Consider the following 22,300-nt stretch of genomic DNA (forward strand, 5'->3'; position numbering starts at 1 on the left):
GCTACTTAGAAAAATGGATGAGTGAGAGCTGGCCATACCCATTCAGGCTGCCTTAAAACAAATTCAAGGCCTCTCAAGCTGTTTACTCAAGTGGTCTTCAGTAGCCAGCTTGGTATCTCTGCTTTACAACCTCTCTTCAACAACAAGGAAAAAATAACCTCTTTAAAATAACACCATCTTCACAATAAGAATGCCAGATCAAAGGAAAATTCAACAGAGTGTGTCATGTGAATATGCTGAAATGATATTTTGATAAGGAAGGAAAGCAAAAGGAGAATGTGTTACTGGTACAAGTTGGAGTAAATAACCAAATCCAGATTACTCTGAGTTTGACATTTTCAAAATTAAGTTGGACAATGAGGAAGTTCTCAGAAATAGGAATGAATTATTGAGTTACCTTTCAGTGTAGAATCAAAATGACCTGAAAGAGTAATTGCAATCACATGGAATCATATGTGGATATAAGCTGAGAAGAACTAAATTGAGTATGCATAACATAAATGTTAGGAAATGCTGTTCCCATTAAGCAACAACCTTATAGTCTCTAAAATTAGCACAGGTTCAAAAAGAAAATATTGAAATCATGCTCTGAGTTGAAGTAATTGAAGTGATTTGCAGTGAATGGAGGTCACTCATATTGATGATACCAAAACTACACAGTAAAAATAATTATATGTGGACTATCAAAAGTCAATACAGTTACAAAATCTGATTCCATGACTGGAAGTGTACATTGAGAAGGTGGGACAAACAACATATATTTCTAAACTTTACTTACTAAAAGGTTACTGGCAGCTACCTTTTTCTGAAAGAGCAAAGTAAATCTCAGATTTCGTCACACTAAATGTACTTTACCAGTTTAAAGTCATACCGTTTGCTATATAGAATACACTGGTCATATTTCAAATATTAACCAAGAAGATCATTTTGAGAATACCCAATTGCATGATTTACATAGGCGATCTGATGATTTTTAGTCACGCAGGGAAGGAATACTTCGGATCTAGGAGGATTGTTTGATTGATTTCAGGAGCTAGGCTTGGTGATAAACCTGGCTAAGAGTGAGTTTACAAAAGTCCAAGTCACATTCCAAGGCCATACCATTGGACATGGACAGATGGCCCTATAGGATGTTAAAACAAAGGTCATTTAGGAATATCCCCCACCGTCGACAGAGAGGGAGATACTGCAGTTCCTTGTTCTGAGTGTTTCTTTACCGGAAGTGTGTACTGAAATTTAGCAGTGAGGTAGCTCCACTGACTTACTTGTTGAAGAAGTACAGAAAGTTTCAGTGAACAGAGGAGTGTCAGAATGCATTTGATAGTCTGAAAGCTGTGTGGACCACTGCACCAGTGTTAACAACACCCAATTGTGCAAAGCCATTCAAGGTGGCTATTGATGTGAGTGATGTGGGTGCCAGTGCTGTACTCTTGCAAGAAGATAAGGATACAGAAAGACCTACTTAGTCATTTTCCAAATGTTGGATATTCATCAAGAGAAATATTTCACCATTGAGAAAGAGACATTGATTTTGATCTTGACTTTGCAACATTTGAACATTTATGTGTCTAGTAATGTTTCTTTGATGATTGTGTATACTGATCATAACCCTGTACTGTTTTTGAACAACATTAAGGATTAAAAAGTCTTTTTAGTTGGAGTTTATTGTTACAGCCATCCAATTTGAGAATTGTGCATGTGGCAGAGCATGAGAATATAATTCCTGATGCGTTTTCATGACTTTATGAAGGAGGACAGAGGTCGTTATTGATGGAAGAAACTGACTGGAATGGAATATATTGCTGAATGTCTGCATTTTCAGAGTTCAGATACAATTTGTGTATCAATATATATTAAGTATACATGTGTAAAGTACCAGTAGCGTGAGACTAAAGACTTTGATGATGAAGCTATATTCATATGTTGATGTTTCATTATTTTTAAGGGGGGCAGGAGTGTGATGACATTATTCCTTCAAGAGATGTGTTTTGTCTTGTTTCTCTTGCGGTGGGGTGCTGTCACAGTGTTAACGATATGTCTCCTTCACACAGGAGGTTGGTAAACAGCTCTGATTTCTCCCTGGGTATTTTTGTTAAAGTAATGCAAAAGAACCATGAGTGCGTGGTGTCAGGCTCACACTGACCGAAAGGAGTTTGGTTTTACTCTCGGTTAGTTAGTGGCTTTGCTGGCTGCTGGAGCTTTAAGCTTGAGTTTGCTGCTGCTAGATTGAAGTCTTAGACAGAATGGCTTTGAGGGTTAACTGGTCAACCATAATCTCATTAAATGACAGAACGAGCAGACTCAATGGACTGAATGACTAATTCTATTTCTTCTTATGAACATCTTCCACCCGTACCTAGTCTCATATTCTTGAAGGTTGCTTATGCAATGAAATGAATCCAGTTCCACCTGAAAAGTCCTGCTAAATCATTGTGTTTTAGATGGTTGAGGAAACGTGTAAAAATGATTAGAGATTCACATAAAATGCTGGCTTTTTTCAGCAATGTTTATGTCACAACAACGAGATTCTGGTCGATATTATTTGCTAGGGTGAGCTATATTGCCTCTAACTTTGAACCTTATGTGTTACAGGACGGCAGAAAGTCTTCTAATGTTCGGGCAATACTGACATTAATGCTGCTACTCACATTCCAAATGCCCTCTATGTCATGCTTCAAATGACTTTGATTCGAGGGAATAGTGAAGGTAAATTTCGTTTATAATATTTAAGGACATAGGGAATGCACGTCACTTGAAAATTTTGAACAGGCAAAAATTGAAACGCATGCTTTATTTGCATTTTAATTGTCTAATTTTAATTTGAATTTCCATGAATTCTCCAGTTCTATAGTCGCTGTCGTCTGGTGTGAATTTTGTGAAGAAAATTGTATGAGGAGAATATTTGTTCACCCTTTAGCTCGCATTCTATTTTCAAAATGCAGGAAGGATAATTGATTCCTCAAATAACCAGTGCACATTTGCAATCTATCAACTGATGAGATCAACTCTCCATCACCTGCTTAATTGTCAACGTATTCCAAGATATCTCAGTGTTGTTTGAGATGGCCCAGTGAAGAGAACTAAGCACTAACTGAGACCAGGCAACTACTTGTATATTCTTTAATTCACACAGTTGGGAAGATTCTGTATATGCTTCTGACTATGCTTCTGAATGACAAAAGGTGACATGAGCCAGAAATACAATCAGTAGAGTTGAAGCCATATCCAATTTTACAATTGTCATCACTTGAATTAAAATCACTGGATATTTCAATACATTCTTTAACTCATCTTGGAATTTGCTCTGAGTTTCTGCATAAGTAAATGGATTGATGCACGAGCACAATAGCTGAAGCATAAACCCACCCTCCTCCAGAATAAAATTTGCTTGATAGAAGTCAGAGCGCTCTAAATAAATGAGGCCCACAATTCAGACATAGAAGAAATTTATAACCTCAATCAAATATAACAGGATGAAGCTGCCTGAGACAGAGAAAAGTAAAATGATAGACCTCCTTCTTTTCTCCATCTCGGGATCATTTTCATTGTCTCCATTGCTCGGGGTCCAGAGTCTTTTGCGGGCCCTACTGGCTGCTTGAATGTGTCTGGCCGTCAGAACATTTAGCAACAAAATAAAGATGAATGGTAGACAAGGGGTTATGACAACATTTATACAGTTAACTGTGATCCATTCAGGAGATGTATAAAATGTTGACTTTGACTTGCAATAATAGGGCATGTTGTTTATTGTAATGTAAGGCTCGCAAGTAAAGTACAAAGGGATATTTTTAACGCAGTTCACTGTACAGACAGTTCCTATAATCATGGATGCCGTTTTCTCTGTGCAATATTTCATCTTCAGCTTTCGGCAACGGATGGCTACAAAGCGATCAAAGGTGAAAGTGACTGTTACCCAGACAGCAGAATCTTTGATGCCATACAGTAACACCAGATTGATAGTAAAGACTGGAGTGATGGATAGAACGCTGAATGGGAAGTAAGTACCCACAATTCGGTTTAAAACCACAGCTGTGATCATAACGAGGAGATCCGTCACTGCCATGGACATCACGTAGTGCGTCATACATCTGGAGAGACCACACTTTCCTCGAGAAAGGATAACTGTCACTGCCAGATTAACTGTTCAAAAATATACAGAGCATGAGTAAATGATAGAGAGAGATAAGTGTGTGATGAGTAATGTTGGAATAATCACAATTCTGGCAGGGATTCCAAAGAGAGGACAAACAAAACCTATACAAAACCCTGGTTTGGCCACATCTGGATTATTGTATCCAATTCTGGTCACCTCATTACAGGAAAGATGTGGAAGCTTTTGAAAAGGTGCAGAGGAGATTTACCAGGATGTTGCCTGGAATGGATGGAAGGTCGTACGAGGAAAGGTTGAGAGAGCTAGGGCTTTTCTCTTTAGAACGACGAAGGATGAGAGGTGACTTGATAGAGGTGTACAAAATGATCAGAGGTATAGATAGAGTGGACAGCCAGAGACTTTTTCCTTGGATGGAGGTAGCTATTACGAAGGGGCATAGTTTTAAAATGAGTGGAGGTAGATATAGGGGAGACGTCAGAGATAGGTTCTTTACTCAGAGAGTGGTAGGGGTGAGGAATGCATTGCCGGTGAGGGTAGTGGAGTCGGCCTCATTAGGGGAATTTAAGCGGCAATTAGATAGGCATATAAATGATAGTATAAGGTAGGGTAGCAAGGGTAATCCATGTAATTATAGGCCGGTGAGCCTGACGTCAGTGGTGGGGAAGCTGCTGGAGGAGATACTGAGGGATAGGATCTATTTACATTTGGAAGAAAATGGGCTCATTAGTGATAGGCAGCATGGTTTTGTGCAGGGAAGGTCATGTCTTACCAACTTGATAGAATTCTTTGAAGAAGTGACAAAGTTGACAGATGAGGGAAGGGCTGTAGATGTCATATACATGGACTTCAATAAGGCGTTTAATAACGTTCCCCATGGTAGGCTGATGGAGAAAGTGAAGTCGCATGGGTGGACTAGCCAGATGGATAGAGAACTGGCTGAGCAACAGGAGACAGAGAGTTGTAGTAAGGGAGTTTCTCAAAATGGAGAACTGTGACCAGTGGTGTTCCACAGGGATCCGTGTTGGGACCACTGTTGTTTGTGATATACATAAATGATCTGGAGGAAGGTATAGATGGTCTGATTAGCAAGTTTGCAGATGACACCAAGATTGGTGGAGTAGCAGATAGTGAAGGGGACTGTCGGAAAATGCAGCAGAATATAGATAGATTGGAGAGTTGGGCGGAAAATGGCAGATGGAGTTCAATCCAGGCAAATGCTAGGTGATGCATTTTGGAAGATCCAATTCAAGAGCGAACCATATTGTAAATGGAAAAGCCCTGAGGAAAATTGACGCACAGAGAGATCTGGGTGTTCAGGTCCATTGTACCCTGAAGATGGCAACGCAGGTCAATAGAGTGGTCAAGAAGGCATACGGCATGCTTTCATTCATTGGACCAGGTATTGAGTACAAGAGTTGGCAGGTCATGTTACAGTTGTATAGGACTTTGGTTCGACCACATTTGGAATACTGCATACAGTTCTGGTCGCCACATTACCAAAAGGATGTGGATGCTTTGGAGAGGGTGCAGAGGAGGTTCACCAGGATGTTGCCTGGTATGGAGGGTGCTAGCTATGAAGAGAGGTTGAGTAGATTAGGATTATTTACATTAGAAAGACAGAGGTTGGGGGGGACCTGATTGAGGTCGACAAAATCATGAGAGGTATAGACAGGGTGGATAGCAAGAAGCTTTTTCCCAGAATGGGGGACTCAATTACTAGGGGTCACGATTTCAAGGTGAGAGGGGAAAAGTTTAAGGGAGATATGCATGGAAAGTTCTTTACGCAGAGGGTGGTGGGTGCCTGGAATGCATTGCCAGCAGAGGTGGTAGAGGTGGGCACGATAGCATCATTTAAGATGCATCTAGACAGATACATGAATGGGGCAGGGAGCAGAGGGATACAGATCCTTGGGAAATAGGTGACAGGTTTAGATAGAGGATCTGGATCGGCACAGGCTTGGAGGGCCGAAGGGCCTGTTCCTGTGCTGTAATTTTCTTTGTTTTTTGTTCTTCTTTGTAGGGATGGAGGTTAGATAGACCTTAGGTTTAGGGTAAAACTTTGGCACAACATCATGGGCCAAAGGGCCTGTACTGTGCTGTACTGTTCTATGTTCTATATTTAAACCTTCCAGTTCAGATCTGTGACTTTTCAGTTCAAGGCATGAGGGAAAAAAACATTGAAAATACATAAGACTCTCAGTACAGTATTATACTCTCAGTAATAATACAGCTCATTCCTATTGCGAATGTCGAATATATTACATTCTGACATGGTTACCTTAAACACAAACAACACTGCCCTAAGGCAATGTGTAGAAATAACAAATTCGAGACCAGTCTGTGATGTCGTCAAATTCAAGGAACATGAATATAATTTCAATTATGGAAATGTCAGAAATACAGTAAAAACCTTCAATATTTCAGAGAAATATAAAGTGCTTCACTTAGGGTCAAAAATCTATAATAGGCTAGTACTTTGGGAAAAAGGTCATTTGAATGAGAACTGAATGAGCACTTTTGAATTCAATTTAATTTTCCTGACTGATAATTGTTTACATTTGACATAGATAAGGACTCCAGAACAGCATATTCATACATAGTTTGAGATTTAAAGGCTCAGCAGCAGCTCAGTTAGCTGTAGAGTATTTGAATTAGAATGTAATGCGTTCAAGCCCTATAGTTGAGTTTCAAAACTAAAAGACTGTCACAACAACTGATGAGTTATATCCCTGCTACTCTGTTCCACTGAGAGCCCTTCAATCAAACAGTTCCAATTCTAAAGGTTGGAGCATTATACAGGGCATGGCGACATCAGATCATTTAGTCATTACATTAAAAACAAAATACAACTACATCTTTGCACAGAAGAAAATAGATCTACTTTTATGCTGCTGCAACGTTTGGAAAATATAAACAATCAAGGGTATGAAATGCTACTTGTCCAGGAAATATTATATGCTTTTATCGAGGGAAAATAAAGCAACGGGAAGAATTTATGCTGGGCAAGGGGAGAGAAATAACACTGTTAGTGTAAGTAAAATCAACATGATGAGTATTTATGCCAATAAAATAAACATAATTAGTACATAGAAAGCAGGCAAAAGTTGAGGCTGTGAAAGTGGAAATAACAATAGTTAGAAAGAATAAAAAACTACCAATTATTTGGAAAACTAGTGGTACAACACAGAAAAAAATATTGTAAATAATTTATGTGGTACAGCGAAACAATGCTTCCCTTAACTATTAACTACATGCAACACTTCACCTGTAAGCCCAACAGCACCAATGACGGGATAGTAAATTGCAAATAGCAGATCATTTAATGAACCATGCATTTCCAACAGAACTCCCGTGCGCTCTGCACTGAACTGAAAATGCGTACCTTTTATACATCTTGCCAGTGTCTAGGGAGCATGTAGATGTTTTAATCTTGTACATTATTCATACTAATTGGAGAAAGCCAGGAGTGTAACTGCTGCACGTCTCATGTTTACGTTGTATTGAATTGAACATTTGTCAAGTGCATTGACACGACTATAAAATAGAATACACAGAGATTACTGCAAAATGCCAGCTACATTTCTCTCAAATAGAATCAGAGAATTTAGTTGGAGACACAGTTAGAATTCTGAAAGTCAACGTCTTATAAAAGGTGGTAGGAACTGCAGATGCCGGAGAATCTGAGATAACAAGGTGTAGAGCTGGATGAACACAGCAGGCCAAGCAGCATCAGAGGAACAGGAAGGCTGACGTTTCGGGTCTGGACCCTTCTTCAGAAAAAATATCAGAGGACAAACAGGCAGTTGGCATGAGCTCGTTATGAGTTTAATAGACTGCAAGAGTACAATAGACTTTAACAATTATATATGCATTTCCATGTTCACTGTAAAGCCATAGAAGCAGAATTATGCATTTGAATATTGTACACCATGCATGTAATTATCAGCAGACCCTTTCCTTCCTCCTCCACCAGTCCATAAAGCCGTTGGAAATCATAAAAGATTAACTGGTTCGGAGACAGAAGGTTTTGAAACAAATCTGACCACAGACAGAAAATGAAGAAACTCAGAAGAGGAAGAAGCCCTGCTTTCTTAAATACTCCACGTGGACTCTCTTTTGCAGTAAAACTTTCCTAACCTCTTTCCTTGTATACCATTGAGGAACACAAAACAAAATAGTGTCAGAGATTCGGATGTAAAATTGTTGAATACAATGTTGCCATCTTATCCGTTCTGGTCATCAGGTACCTATTTACTCCAGTCATACTTTCAAGCACTTGGCCTGTATCGTTGTGTATTATAGTGCTTCATCTGAACACTTATTAGATGTGGCAACAGTTCCTGCATGTGTCACCATTTCAGATGCCGCCAGACCTGCTGAATATCTTCAACAATTACTGTTTTTACATAGACTTCCAGCATTTTTCTTATTAGTTCTTCTGACTAAAGGGTTTGAGGGTTTAGGGAGTAAGTGGGAACAGCGTTGAGTTGTAGATTTATAAAATCCCTCTCCTTCCTCTCCAACCCTATCTATTTCTGTAGTTTTGTGCGATCACTGAGTGGTTCCCTTCCCTGTAAAATATGCATGAACCAGGTTGGATTTGAATGATAATCCAACAGTTTCAAGGCAGTATATTTCCCCAAGTACCGGTTCCACAAATGAACAGATTAATATCTCTCAATTTTACATACCGTGTGTATTCTGGTTTCTCTCTCACGATTTTTTTTTTTGACCTTGGAATGCTTGATTTGCTATTAGAGAATTCAAACCAAGTCACAATTAGATCTGACAGTCGTTCTGTCATCATAACATAATTAGCACAGGATTTTGAACATGGAAGTCTACAAACATTCATCTGAAATGTCAAAACGCCAGTGCAGTGACACTGGGGAGAGACTGGAAATGTGCTCACTTGGTGAAGAGATTTGTTTTCTAAGCCCTGCTAGAGATGGCACCAACGCAGTCACTGTGGGGAGAAGCCAGTCACTTGCTCTGAAGTGTGGGAAGGGATTCACTCAGTCATACAACCTACTGAGACACCAGCGAGTTCACAGTGGAAACAGACCATTCACCAGTGCTGAGTGTGGAAAAAGCTTTGCAGATTCTTACTACCTGCTAGAATACCAGCGAGTTCACACTGGAGAGAAAAACATTCCCCTGTTCTGAATGTGGGAACGCATTCTCTCGGTCACTTAAACTGTCAGCGGATACACATTGCACTGAAACCATTCAACTGCTCCCAGTGTTAGGGGGGATTCACTCGGTATCCAACCTGCTGAGACTGGGGAGAAACCGTTGTTATGCTCTGTGTATGGGACAGAGTTCTCTTGATATTTCACCCTGTTCACATACCAGTGAATTTACAAAACAAAACACAGCTGAAGGTTTTTGCTCTTATTCACAACAAGGAATGATCCATGGTCATTCGCCCACTTGAACTGGTATTATTAAACCATTCTCAATAAAGTATATTAATTATCGTAATGTCCCTGTACATGAACAATTTCACACTGTGGACAGCCTGTTCACTGGCACAGTGTGTGAAAAGTGTTTGCCTTTTTCACACACAAGGATTTCTGTTAATGACTTCCCAATTAACTGTAGGGGTTGGATTTTGATTCTATTGACGTCCAACTCCAAACCATGTTTTCTGATGTCTGTTACTGATGAATGCAGTCCCGTTATTTATTTGGGATCAAAATAGTATAAATCAACTCTTTGTTAAAACTATGGTACATCAAGCCTTTATCGTATCACTAAGGCAGATCAGTTTGTTTTGAAGGGCTCTCCATCTCCACTATATCCTCCATCCTCACCTCCAACAAGTGATCAGAACTCATGGAGTTTCTTCATCACCGAGAAAGAAACAGACAGTACGCATCAGACAAGCAGTTGGGAAAAGGCATATCCAGAGTGAGGTGCCACCCAAGTGAGTGTGTGTTGCTGGAAATTTAATACACCATTGGAGTTCTGTGCAAAAGGGAAGAGCTGTCTTTTTTTCTTGTTCATGGTTTATAAGGTCATTTTCAGGGTTTGTTGTTTATAAGGTTATATTTTTCAGCGTCAAACGAGCAGAGAGAGGGATTTCTAGTTTAACGGCTGCACATTCAGAGACTGATGATTGGGAAAGCAAACAAAGACAGTGACCTCATGGGAAAGTGGTGTGTTGCTTACTCTGTGATTTTAAAAAGAAAACTATTTTCGAGAAGGGATTAATTAGAAAAAGCTGAAAAAAAAATTGAAAGCCAGCGCCAATACAGTAAATAAATATAAGTAACCAAAGTACGGTAAGAGAATTACATTCAACATCAGGAATGTAAGCAAACAACGTTCTTACACAAGCATAATGATTATAATTTTTTTTAAAAGAATTACTTATGATAAATCATTGCAAAAGAACTGACATTCATGATGTGCTCATTCTCCGTGTGTGACAAAGCATGAAATCTTCCTTGTACCCGGTGACAACATTTCTAGGAAATGCGTTCTGCTGCAGATGCTGGTGAACCACCTTTTGGAGTTGGAGCTGCAGGTGAATTCATTATGGAGCTTCTACGATGCTGAGCAAGTTGTGGATCTCACGGTCACACGCTGAGGTGGCCATACCACAGATTGAACAGGCAGAACAGAGGGAGGTGATGGTCTCATGGCATTATCGATGAGCTTTTAATCTATAGACCTAGATAATCTTCTGTGGACCCGGGTTCAGATCCCGCCATGGTAGATGGTGGAAGTAGACTTCAGTATAAACAAATCTGGAATTGAGTCTAATGATGACCACGAATCCATCACTGATTGTTAGCAAAACTCACCTGGTTCACTAATGTCCTTTAGGGAAGGAAACTGCCATCCCTACCTGGTCTGGACTGCATGTGACTCCAGACCCACAGCAATGTGGTTGATTCTTAACTGCCCTCTGGACAATTAGGGGTGGGCAATAAATGCTGGCGTAGGTAATGACACCCTCATCCCATGAATTGATATAGGGGAAGGAAGGGCATGGTGACTACTGGGCAAAGTAGAGGAAGGCAGGTATTGCAGGTGTCCCCTGTGGCCATTCGTCTTTCTAATAAATATACCATTTTGGATACAATTTGGAGAGATGGCAGCAAGGGAAAGTAGGAGGAGCTAACTTCATGGCACAATGGGTGGGTCTGCTGCACATGCAGGGAGGAGAAAGAATAGTGGTGCTGCAGTTGTAAAGGATGCCATGTGAGGGGTACAGGCAAGTGTTTCTGTGAGCAGGATAGTATATTGCCTTCCTGGTGTGACGGTCGGGATGTCACTGAGGGTCTGCATGGCATTCTGAAGGGGAAAGGCAACAGATGGAGATCGTGGTACATATTGATTGAAGTATCGGTTGAGGAATACTTTTGAGACTGTGGTCATAACTCCTGTAGATTAAAGACTGCTGTGGTAAAGAACAAGGGTAGGACTAAAATCAAAGTTCTTATTGGGGGAAGAACGATCTAATAAGATTGGATATGATTAGGCCTGAATGCACTGGGAGCAGATACTTTCAGGCAAATCTGTCTCAGAACAGTAGGATGTATTGAATAAGGAACAATGGACAGGACAGGGTAAACATGTTCTAATAAAGAAAAGGGGTAGGACAATCAAATCCCGTGACCGATGGACGTTGGGAAATATTCAGTATTGAATAAGAGAAAAGGGAAAGCTTATGGCAGATACCAAGGGCTCAAAACTGCAGATGCCATAAAAGAGAATATGCAAGAGAGAACAGAAAAAGGAGATTAGGAAAACTAAAAGGGACAACACCTGATATTCTGCCTTGGAAACTTAATCCCAATGGCCTCAATATTGACTTCACCAGCTTCAAAATCACTCCACACCCAGCCTTAGCCTTTGTCCAGATGCCCCCGTCGCCTCCCTGACCTGACCTAACTTATCCACCTTCCTACTCACCTACCTGCTCCATCCTTCCCACTGACTATCACAATAACCCCCTACGCAGCCACCCATCATCATCCCATCTACCTTTCCCCGAGCCCCACCCTCCCATTTACTTCTGGGCTCTCCCCCCACCCCAGTCCTGACGAAGGGTTTCAGCCAGAAACGTTGACTTTCCTGCTCCTCAAGTGCTGTCTGATCTGCTGTGCTTTTCCAGCTTCACACCAATGACTCTGTGTTCCAGCACCTGCAGTCCTTACTGTCTCCAAATATGATAAGAGCCCATGATATTAGAGACAATGGAGGACAGAGGACTGACTGACTGGCAGCAGACAGAATGAGGATAAAGGTGTCTTTCTCAAGATAACAGCAGCTAATTAGTGAAGTTCTGCAGGAAGTGCTGGGACCATAACTGTTTGCATTGTATATTGATGATCTGGATAATCTCTTCAGACACAGAGTGGTTAATCTGTGGAACTGAGTGCTGCAGAAGGCTGCAGAGGCCAAGTAATGGCTATATTTCAAACAGAGATAGCTAGGTTCTTGTTTGGTATGGATATCAAGGGTAACAGGAAGAAGTCAAGAGAATAGGGTTCAGAATCATATTAGCCATTATCATAGATCATAGAATCCCTACAGCGTGGAAACATGCCCGTTGGCCCAACAAGTCCAAAACCAACCCTCGGAGCATCTCACCCAGACCCATCACCCTATAACCCACCTAATCTACACATCCCTGAACACTACGGGCAATTTAGCATGGCCAATCCGCCTAGCCTGCGTATCTTTGGACTGTGGGAGGAAACCGGAGCACCCGGAGGAAACCCACACAGACACGGGGAGAATGTGTAAATTCCATACAGACCGTCCCTCGAGTCTGAAATTGAACCCAGGTCCCTGGCACTGTGAGACAGCAGTGCTAATCACTGAACCACCGTGCCGCCCCTATCTGAAAAAGGGCCCTGAGCAGTCTGTCTGAGGCACCGATCTGGACTGACAAAGCCCCCGATGCAGTGTGTCTAAGGAACCAATCTGTTCTGACAAAGGCCCATGTGCAGTGTATCTACAAACCAAACTGGTCTGACAAAGGCCCGTGTGCAGTGTGTCTACAAACCGAACTGGTCTGACAAAGGCCCATTTGTACAGTGTCTGAGCCACCAATCTGTTCTGACAAAGGCTGCTGTGCAGTACGTATAAGGCACTGATCTTGTCTGACTAAGGTGGTGTCTCTACTCACACAGACCTGCTCTGAGTAGGGCCCCTCTGCAGTCTGTCTGAGGCACCAATTTTGTCTGTCAAACACTCTGCAGTGTTTGAGATTCCCATCTGCTGTTACAAAGGCGATATGAGGCCCAAAAAGTCTGACAAGGGCCCCTCTACAATGTCTGAGACTCCCATTTAGTCTTACAAGGGCTCCTTGTAGTCAATATGTGGCATTGATGTTGCTTGTCAAAGGCCCCTGTGCAGTCTGTCTGAGACACCGATCTAGTCTGATCGAGGTCCCTCTGCGTTGTGTCTACCCACAGATCTGCTCTGATAAAGGCCGCTCTGCAGCTGTCTGAGGCACCGATTTTGTCTGACAAAATCTATCTGATGTACCAATCTGGTCTGTCAATGGGACCTCTACAGTGCTTCAGGCTCCTACCTACTGTTACAAGGGCACCTCTGCAGTCAATATGTGGCATCGATATAGCCCCTGTCCATCTGTCGGAGGCACCGATCTGGTCTGTCAAAAGCCCCTCTGCAGTGTCTGAAGTTCCCATCTCGTCTGCCAAGGGCCACTCTGCAATGTATATGTGGCACCAAATCAGACTGACAATGGCCCCTCTGCCAACTCTGAGGCTCCTATCTGTCCTTACAAGTCCCCTTTGCAGTGTATATGTGGTATCATTCTGGTCTGACAAAAGCCACTGTTCAGTGTGTCTGAGGCACCAACGTAGTCTGACAAAGGCCCTCTGCAGTCAGTCTCAGGCACCTATCTGGTCTGACAAAGGCCCCTGTGCATTGTGTCTGAGGCACTGATCTGGACTGACAAAGCCCCCACTGCAGTCTGTCTGAGACACTGATCTGTCTGACAAGGACCCTTTGCCGGCTATCAAAAGGATCAATCTAGTCTGTTAAAAGCACTTCTACAGTGTCTGAGGCTCCCATCTGCACTTACAAGGTCCCCTCTGCAATGTATATGAGGCACCAATGTGGTCTGACAATGGCCCCTCTGCAGTGTCTGAGGTTCCTATCTGGTCTTACAAGAGCTCCTCTACACTGTATAACTGTTATCGATCTGGTCTGACAAAAGACCCCTCTGCAGTCTGTGTGAAACACCCATCTGTTGACAAAAGCCCATGAGCAGTGTATCTGAGGCACTGATCTGGGTCTGTTAAACACACCTCTGCAGTCTGTCTCAGCCACCAGTCTAATCTGACAAAGGTACCTGATGCAATCTATCTGATGTTCAGATTTTGTCTGGCAAAGGCCCCTCAGAGGTATGTCTGAGGCACAGACCTGGTCTGTCAAAGCCACCTCTGCAGTCTGTCTGAGGCACCGATTTGATCTGACAAAGGGCCCTGTGCACTGTGTCTGAGGCACTGATCTGGTCTGACAAAGTCCCCACTGCAGTGTGTCTGACACACAGATCTGGTCTGACAAAGGCCCCTGCAATCTCTCTGAGGCACCCATCTGTTCTGAAAATGGCAGAGTGCAGTGTGTCTGAGGCACCGATCCCGTCTGATAAACGCCCCTGTGCAGTCTGTCTAAGGCACTGATCTGGTCTGACAGTGGCCTCTGTGCAGTCTGTGTCCAGCAGTGATTTTATCTGACAAAGGCCCCAGTGCAATGTGTCTGAAGCGCTGATCTGGTCTGACAAACGCACCTATGTTGTTTTTTCTGAGGCATCAAAATGGTCTGACAAAGGCCCAGCTGAAATCTGTCTGAGACACACATCCGGCCTGTCAAAAGACACTGTGCAGTTTGTCTGATGCAACAATTTTATCTAACAAGGTCCCTTTGCAGAGTGCCTGTGGCGCCAATTTGATTTGACAAATGCCCCTGTACAACATATCTGAGGCACCGTTCTGGTCTAACAAAGGCACCGATGCAGTTTGCCTGAGGCACTCACTGGTCTAACAAAGGCCCATCTGAAATCTGTCTGAGACACCAAACTGGTTTGACACAGACTTTTTGCAAAGTGTCTGTGGCACAGATCTGGTCTAAACCAAGGCACTTCTGCAGTTTGTATGAGCCACCGATCTGGTCTGACAAAGGCCTTTGAGCAGTCTGTCTAAGGCACTGACCTGGACTGACAAAGTCCCCTGCTCAAAATGTCTGTAATCTTTTTGAGGTACAGATCTGGTCTAACAAAGACCCCTCTGCAGACCGTGTGAGGCACCAAACTGTTCTGACAAAAGCCCCTGAGAAGTGTCTCTGAGGAGCCAATCTGATCTATCAAAGTTGCCTCTGCAGTCTGCCTGAGGCACCGATCTGGACTGAGAAAGGGCCCTGTGCAGTGTGTATTAGGGACTGATCTTCTCTGACCAAGGACCCTTTGCAGCATGTCTGAGGCTAAGATCTGGTCTGTTAACTCCCCTCCCCTCTGTAGTGTGTCTAAGTGTATCTTGTCTGACCACGGCCCCTCTACAGTGTCTGAGCCACCAAACTGATCTGTCAAAGGTCGCTGTGCAATTTATCTGAGGCACTGATCTCGTCAGGGAACAGTCTCTGTGCAGCATGTGTGTGGCAGAAATCTGGCGTGACAAAGACCCCTGTTAAATCTGTCTGAGGCACTGATCTGGTCTGACAGTGACCCCTGTGCAGTTTGTCTGAGCTGCAAACTGTGTCTGACAAAGGCCCCTCTACAGTGTGTCTAGGGCACTGATCTGGTCTGTCACTGGCCTCTGTGCAGTCTGTCTGAGGCACCAATTTTGTCTGACCAATGCCCTTGTGCAATGTGTCTGCAGTACTGACTTGGTCTGACAAAAGGCACTGATGCAGTCTGCCTGAGGCATCCATCTGGTCTGACAACAGTCCCTCTGAAATCCAGCAGAGACACTGATCTGCTCTAACACATGCTTTCTGCAATGAGGCACTGATCTGGTCTAACCAAGGCACCTCTGCAGTTTGTATGAGTCACTGAACTGGTCTGACAAATGCCCCTGTGCAGTGTCTATAAGCATGGACCTTGACTGACTAAGGCTGCTCTGCAGTGTCTGAAGAACCAATCTATTCTGACAATGCCCCTCTACTGCCTATCTGAGGGATCAATCTGGTCTGTTAAAGGCACTTCTGCTGTGTCTGAGGCTCCCATTTGCACTAAAAAGGGCTCCTCTGTGGTGTATAACTGGCATCGACCTGGTCTGTCAGAGACACCTCTGCAGTCTGCCTGAGGCACCAATCTGTACTGAGAAAGGGCCCTGTGCAGTGTGTATTAGGGACTGATCTTCCCTGACCAAGGTCCTTCTGCAGTATGTCTGCGGCTAAGATCTGGTCTGTTAACTCACCTCTGTAGTGTGTCTGAGGGACTGATTTTGTATGACAAACACCCCTCTGCAGGATCTTGGAAACACCAATCCGGTCTGACAAGGGCCCTTTGCAGTAGGTCTGAGGAATGAACTGCTCTGACAAATTCAACTCTGCAGTGTCCGTGGCAGTGATCTGGTCTGACAAAGGCACCTATGCAATCTGTGCAGCTTATCTGAGGCACTGATATCGTCAGGAAAAGCCTGTTTGCAGCATGCTATGGTAGTGATCTGGTGTGACAATGGCATCTGGGCAGCATCTGAGGCACTGACTAAGGTCACCCTGCATTCGGTCTGAGGCAACCATGTGGTCTGACAAAAGCCCCTGAGCAGTGTGTCTGAGGCACCACTGTCATCCATCAAAGCCCCTCTGCTGTCTATCTGAGGCTTTGATGCGGACTGCGTAAGGACCCTGTGCAGCGTTCTGAGCCACCGACCTGTTGTCACAAAGGCCCCAGTGCATTGTGTCTGAGGAACTGATCAGGTCTGACAAATATCCTCGTGCAGCGCATCTGACGCACCAACCTGTTCAGTTAAAGGCCGCTTTGCAGTCTGTCTGAGGCACTGATCTGTTGAGAGAAAGGCCCCTGTGCAGTGTGTATAAGGCACTGATCTTGTCTGACACAGGACCCTGTGCAGACTGACTCAGCTGCCAGTTCAGTCTGACAAAAGTACCTGTGCAATCTGTCTGAGGCACCAATCTTGTCTGGAAAGGTCTCTCAGAAGTGTGGCTGAGGCACAGGTCTGGTCTGACAAATCCCCTTCTGTATTGTCCGGGGCACCAATCTAGTCTGTCAAAGGCACCTATGCAATCTATTTGAGGCACCATTGTGGCATGAAAAATGCACTGATGCAGTCTGTCTGAGGTATCGATCTGGTCTGTCAAAGGCCCTTCTGAAATCTGTCCGAGACACTGATCTGCTCTAACACAGACTTTCTGCAATGTGTCTGAGGCACTGATCTGGTCTAACCAAGCACCTTTGTAGTTTGTACGAGTCACCAATCTCGTCTGACAAAGCCCCCACTGCAGTGTGTCTGAGGCACTGAACTTTCTGACAAAGGCCCATGTGCAGTACGTCTGAGGCACCAAATGTCTCTGCCAAAGGCCCTTCTGCATTCTGTCTGAGGGAACTGATCTGGTCTGACAAAGACCCAGGTGCAGTGTCTAAGGCAAAGATCTTGTCTGACTAAGGTCACTCTGCAGTGTCCAAGGACCCGATCTATTCTGACAAGGCCCCTCTACTGCCTATCTGAGGGATCAATCTGGTCTGTTAAAGGCACCTCTGCAGTGTCTGAGGCTCTCATCTGCACTTACAAGGGCTCCTCTGTGGTGTATAATTAGCATCAGTCTGGTCTGTCAAAGGCACCCCTGCAGTCTGCCTGAGGCACTGATCTGGACTGAGAAAGGGCCCTGCGCAGTGTGTATTAAGGATCGATCTTCTCTGACCAAAGTCGCTCTGCAGTTTGTCTGAGACTAAGATCTGGCCTGTTCACTCCCCTCCCCTCTGTAGTGTGTCTGAGGCACCAATTTTGTATGACAACGGCCCCTCTGCAGGATTTTGGAAACACTGACCTGGTCTGACAAGGGCCCTCTGCAGTATGCCTGAGGAACTGAACTGATCTGACAAAGACCTCTGTGTAATGTAACTGAGGCATCGATCAGGTCTGTCAAAGGTCCCTGTGCAGTTTATCTGAGGCATCAATCTTGTCAGACAGAAGCCCTTATGCAAAATATATGTGGCAGCGATGTGGTATGACAATGGTACCGGGGCAGTGTGTCTGAGGCACCAATCTTGTCTGACTTAGGTCCCCCTACATGCGGTCTGAGGCAACCATGTGGTCTGACAAAAGCCCTTGAGCAGTGTGTCGAAGGCACCGATCTCATCTGTCAAAGACCCTTTGCAGTCTGTCTGAGACTTCGATGTGGACTGAGAAAGGACCCTGTACAGTGTTCTGAGCCACCAACCTGTTGTCACAAAGGCCCCAGTGCACTGTGTCTGAGGCACTGATAAATGTCCCCGTGCAGTGTGTCTGAAGCACCAATCTGTTCAGTCAAAGGCCACTGTGCAGTCTGTCTGAGGCACTGATCTGTTGAGAGAAAGGCCCTTGTGCAGTGTGTCTAAGGCACTGATCTTGTCTGACACAGGACCGTATGCAGTCTGTCTCAGCCGCCAGTCCAGTCTGACAATGGTATTTGTGCAATCTGTCTGAGAGACAGATTTTCTCTGGAAAAGGCCCCTCAGTAGTGTGTCTAAGTCAGACATCTGGTCCGTGAAAGGCATCTCTGCAATCTGTCTGAGGCACCAGTTTGATTTGAAAAAAGGCCCCTGTGCACTGTGTCAGAGACACCGATCTGTACAGACAAAGGCCTCTGCTCAGAATGACGACAGACTGTGTGAAGCACCAATCCCGTCTGACAAAGCCCCCACTGCAGTGTGTCTGAGGCACCAAGCTGGTCAAAAAGGCTCCTGTGCAGTCTGTGTCAGGCAGTGATTTTGTCTGACAAAGGCCCCGGTGCAATGTGTCTGAGGCACCTCTCTGGTCTGTCAAAGGCTCCTTTGCAGTGTCTGTGGCACTGATCTGGTCTGACAAAGGCACCTATGCAGTCTGTCTGATGCACCAATCTGGTCTGATAAATGCCCCTGTGCAGTATGTATGAGGCCCCGATCTTATCTGACTAAGGTCCCTCTGTGGTCTACACAGATCTGCTCTGACAAGGGCCACTCTGCAGTCTGTCTAAGGCAGCAATTTTGTCTGACGAAGACCCTCTGCAGGCTATCAGACATACCAATCTGGTCTGTCAAAGGCATCTCTGCAGTAACTGAGGCTCCCAACTAGACTCACAAGGGCTCCTTGCAGTCAATATATTACATTACAAATCAAAGGATCCTGTGCAGTGTGTCTGAGGTGCCAATCTGGTCTGTCATTGGCTCTTCTGCAATCTGTGTGATTCACCAACCTGGTCTGACAAAGGCACCCGTGCAATGTGTCTGAGGCGCCAATTTTGTCTGGCAAAAGTTCCTCACCAGTGTTTCTTAGGCACATGTCTGGCCTGTGAAAGGAACCTCTGCAGTCTGGCTGAGGCACCGATTTGAACAAATGAAAAAGAAATGAAAAGTACAACACAGGAACAGGCCCTTCGGCCCTCCAAGCTTGTGCCAACCATCATGCCTTAATTAACCTGAAAACAAACCTGCCATTTTTCAATCCGTATCCCTCTATTCCTTCCCTATTCATGTACCCATCTAGGTGCCTCTTAAATGTCTTCAACGTGTCTGCTTCCACCACCTCTTCTGGTAGTGCATTCTAGGCTGCTACCAATCTCTGCGTGAAAAACTTTCCTCGCACAATTCATTTAAACTTTCCCCCTCTGACCTTGAACCTGTGCCGCCTTGTAATTGAAACTTCAACCCTGGGATAAAGCCTTTGACTATTCACCCTATGTATGCCTTTCATAATTTTGTAGACCTCTATCTGGTCTCCTCTCAGCCACCGTCTTTCCAGTGAAAACAATCCTAGTCTTTTTAATCTTTTCTCATAGTCAGTGCCCTGGAGACCAGGCAACATCCTGGTGAACCTTCCCTGTACTCTCTCCAAAGCTTCCACATCCTTCTAGTAGTGTGGTGACCAAAACTGCACACAATACTCCAAATGCGGCCTAACAAGAGACAAATGCACATATATCTTGTCCCTCAGTATCTTCTCCAAAAGCTTCCCCACTACAGATGTCAAGTTCACCGGCCTATAGTTTCCTGCATTATCCCTGCATCTTTTCTCAAACAAGGGAACAGCATTCGCTAATCTCCAATCCTCTGGAACTTCACCTGTGGTCAACGAGGATGTGAAGATATCTGCCAATGCCCGAGCTATTTCCTTCCTTCCCTCTCTAAGAAACCTGGGGTAGATCCCATCTAGTCCTGAGGACTTGTCTATCTTAGTGCAATTTAGGAGTCCCAAAACTTCCTCTTCCAATATGTTGACATTCTCTAGAGTATTCACACACTCATCCCTGACCTCAACATCAGTCACGTCCTTCTCCTTGGTGAAAACTGATACAAAGCACTCATTCAGGATCTCCCCCACTTCCTGTGTCTTTATGTATAACTTCCCTCCTTCGTCCTTGAGTGGGCCTACTCTTCCCCTTGTTACCCTCTTTCTCCTACTATATGCATAAAGAGCCTTGGGATTCTCCTTGACCCTGTTTGCTAAAGACATTTCATGGCCCCTTTTCATCTTCCTAATTGCACGTTTAAATTCCTTCCTAAGTTCTCTGTACTCCTCCAGGGCTTTGTCAGTTTGTAGCTGCCTAGACTTGTCATATGCTTCACTTTTTCTTTTGGCTAACCTTACAATTTCCCTTGTCATCCATGGTTCCTGAATGGTGCCATTCCTATCCTTTAGTTTTGCAGGGACATGCATGTCTTGCATTTTAATCAATTGGTCTTTAAAAGCCTCCCACATGCCAGAGGTAGATTTGTCCTCAAATAACTGCCTCCAATCCACATTCTCCAGTTCCTGTCTAATTTGCGTGTAATTGGCTCTTGCCCAATTAAGCACCCTCACCCAAGGGCCACTTGTGTCCTTTTCCATGACTACTCGAAATCTTATGGAGTTATGGTCACTAAGCCTGAAATGCTCTCCTACTGAAACATCAATCACCTGTCCTGGCTCATTCCCCAGGATCAAGTCTAATATAGCCTCCTCTCTGGTTGGATTGTCAACATACTGCCTCAAAAAGCCCTCCTGGACACATCTAACAAATTGCTCTCCATCCGAGCCCCTGATTTGACAAAGGCCCCTGTGCAATGTGTCTTAGACACCGATTTGGACTGAAATAGTCCTCTGCTCAGAATGTCAGCAGTCTGAATGAGGCACCAGCATCGTCTGACAAAGCCCCCAATGCAGTATGTCTGAGGCATCAATCCAGTCTGAGAAATGTTCCTGTGCAGTGTGTCTAAGGCAGCTATCTGGTCTGTCAAAGGATCCTCTGCAGAGTGTCTGTGGCACCGATCTGGTCTGACAGTGGCCCCCGTGCAGTCTATCCGATTTCCTCTGTCAAAGGCCCCTCTGCAGTGTCTGTGGCACTGACCTGGTGTGACAAACGCAGTCTGTTTGAAGCATTAATTTGGGCTGTCAAAGGCCCCTGTGCAGTCTGTCTGTGGCACTGATGTAGTCTGATAACAGCCCCTCTACAGTGTGTCTGAGACGTCGATCTGGGCTGTCATCGGTCCCTGTGCAATGTGTCTTAGGCACCAATCTGGTCTGACAAATGCCCCTTTGGAATCTGTCTGAGACACCAATCTGATCTGACACAGTCTTTCGACAGTATGTCTGAGGCACGGATCTGGTCTATCCAGGGCACTTCTAAAGTTTGCATAAGGCACCGATCTAGTCTGAAAAAAACACTGTGCTGTTTGTCAAGAGCATCCATCTGATGTGATGAAGGCCCCCCCCGACATGTTTCTGAGACTTGATCGGGTCCAACACAGAACTTATGGAGTGTTTCTGAGGCACTGATCCAGTCGAAGCAAGGACGCTCTGCAATATGTCTGAGGCATTGATCTGGTCTGACAAAGGCCCCTGTGCACTCTGTCTGAGGCACCTATCTGATCTAACAAAGGCACTGATGCAGTCTGTCTGACGCATCAAACTGGTCTGACAAAAGCCTCTTTGAAGTCTGTCTGAGACTCTGATTTTGTCTGACAGAGGCTTTCTGCAGTGTGTCTGAGGCACTGCTCTGGTCTAACTAAGACACTTCTGCAGTTTG

The 22,300-nt window shown here is 44.4% G+C and overlaps 1 long non-coding RNA gene across 1 annotated transcript; it reads right to left on the bottom strand.

Annotated features, from left to right (window-relative positions):
* Positions 1-2,843: 2,843 nt before the first annotated feature.
* LOC125483744 lies at positions 2,844-10,218 on the bottom strand. The gene is made up of 3 exons (XR_007262688.1): positions 8,803-10,218; positions 7,494-7,645; positions 2,844-4,140 (listed from the first exon to the last, which is right to left on the bottom strand). It is a non-coding gene; the product is annotated as an uncharacterized LOC125483744 (long non-coding RNA).
* Positions 10,219-22,300: the final 12,082 nt, after the last annotated feature.

This window comes from Rhincodon typus, chromosome 8, assembly GCF_021869965.1.
Source record: "Rhincodon typus isolate 14 chromosome 8, sRhiTyp1.1, whole genome shotgun sequence".
In the NCBI taxonomy this organism is placed as follows: Eukaryota; Metazoa; Chordata; class Chondrichthyes; order Orectolobiformes; family Rhincodontidae; genus Rhincodon; species Rhincodon typus.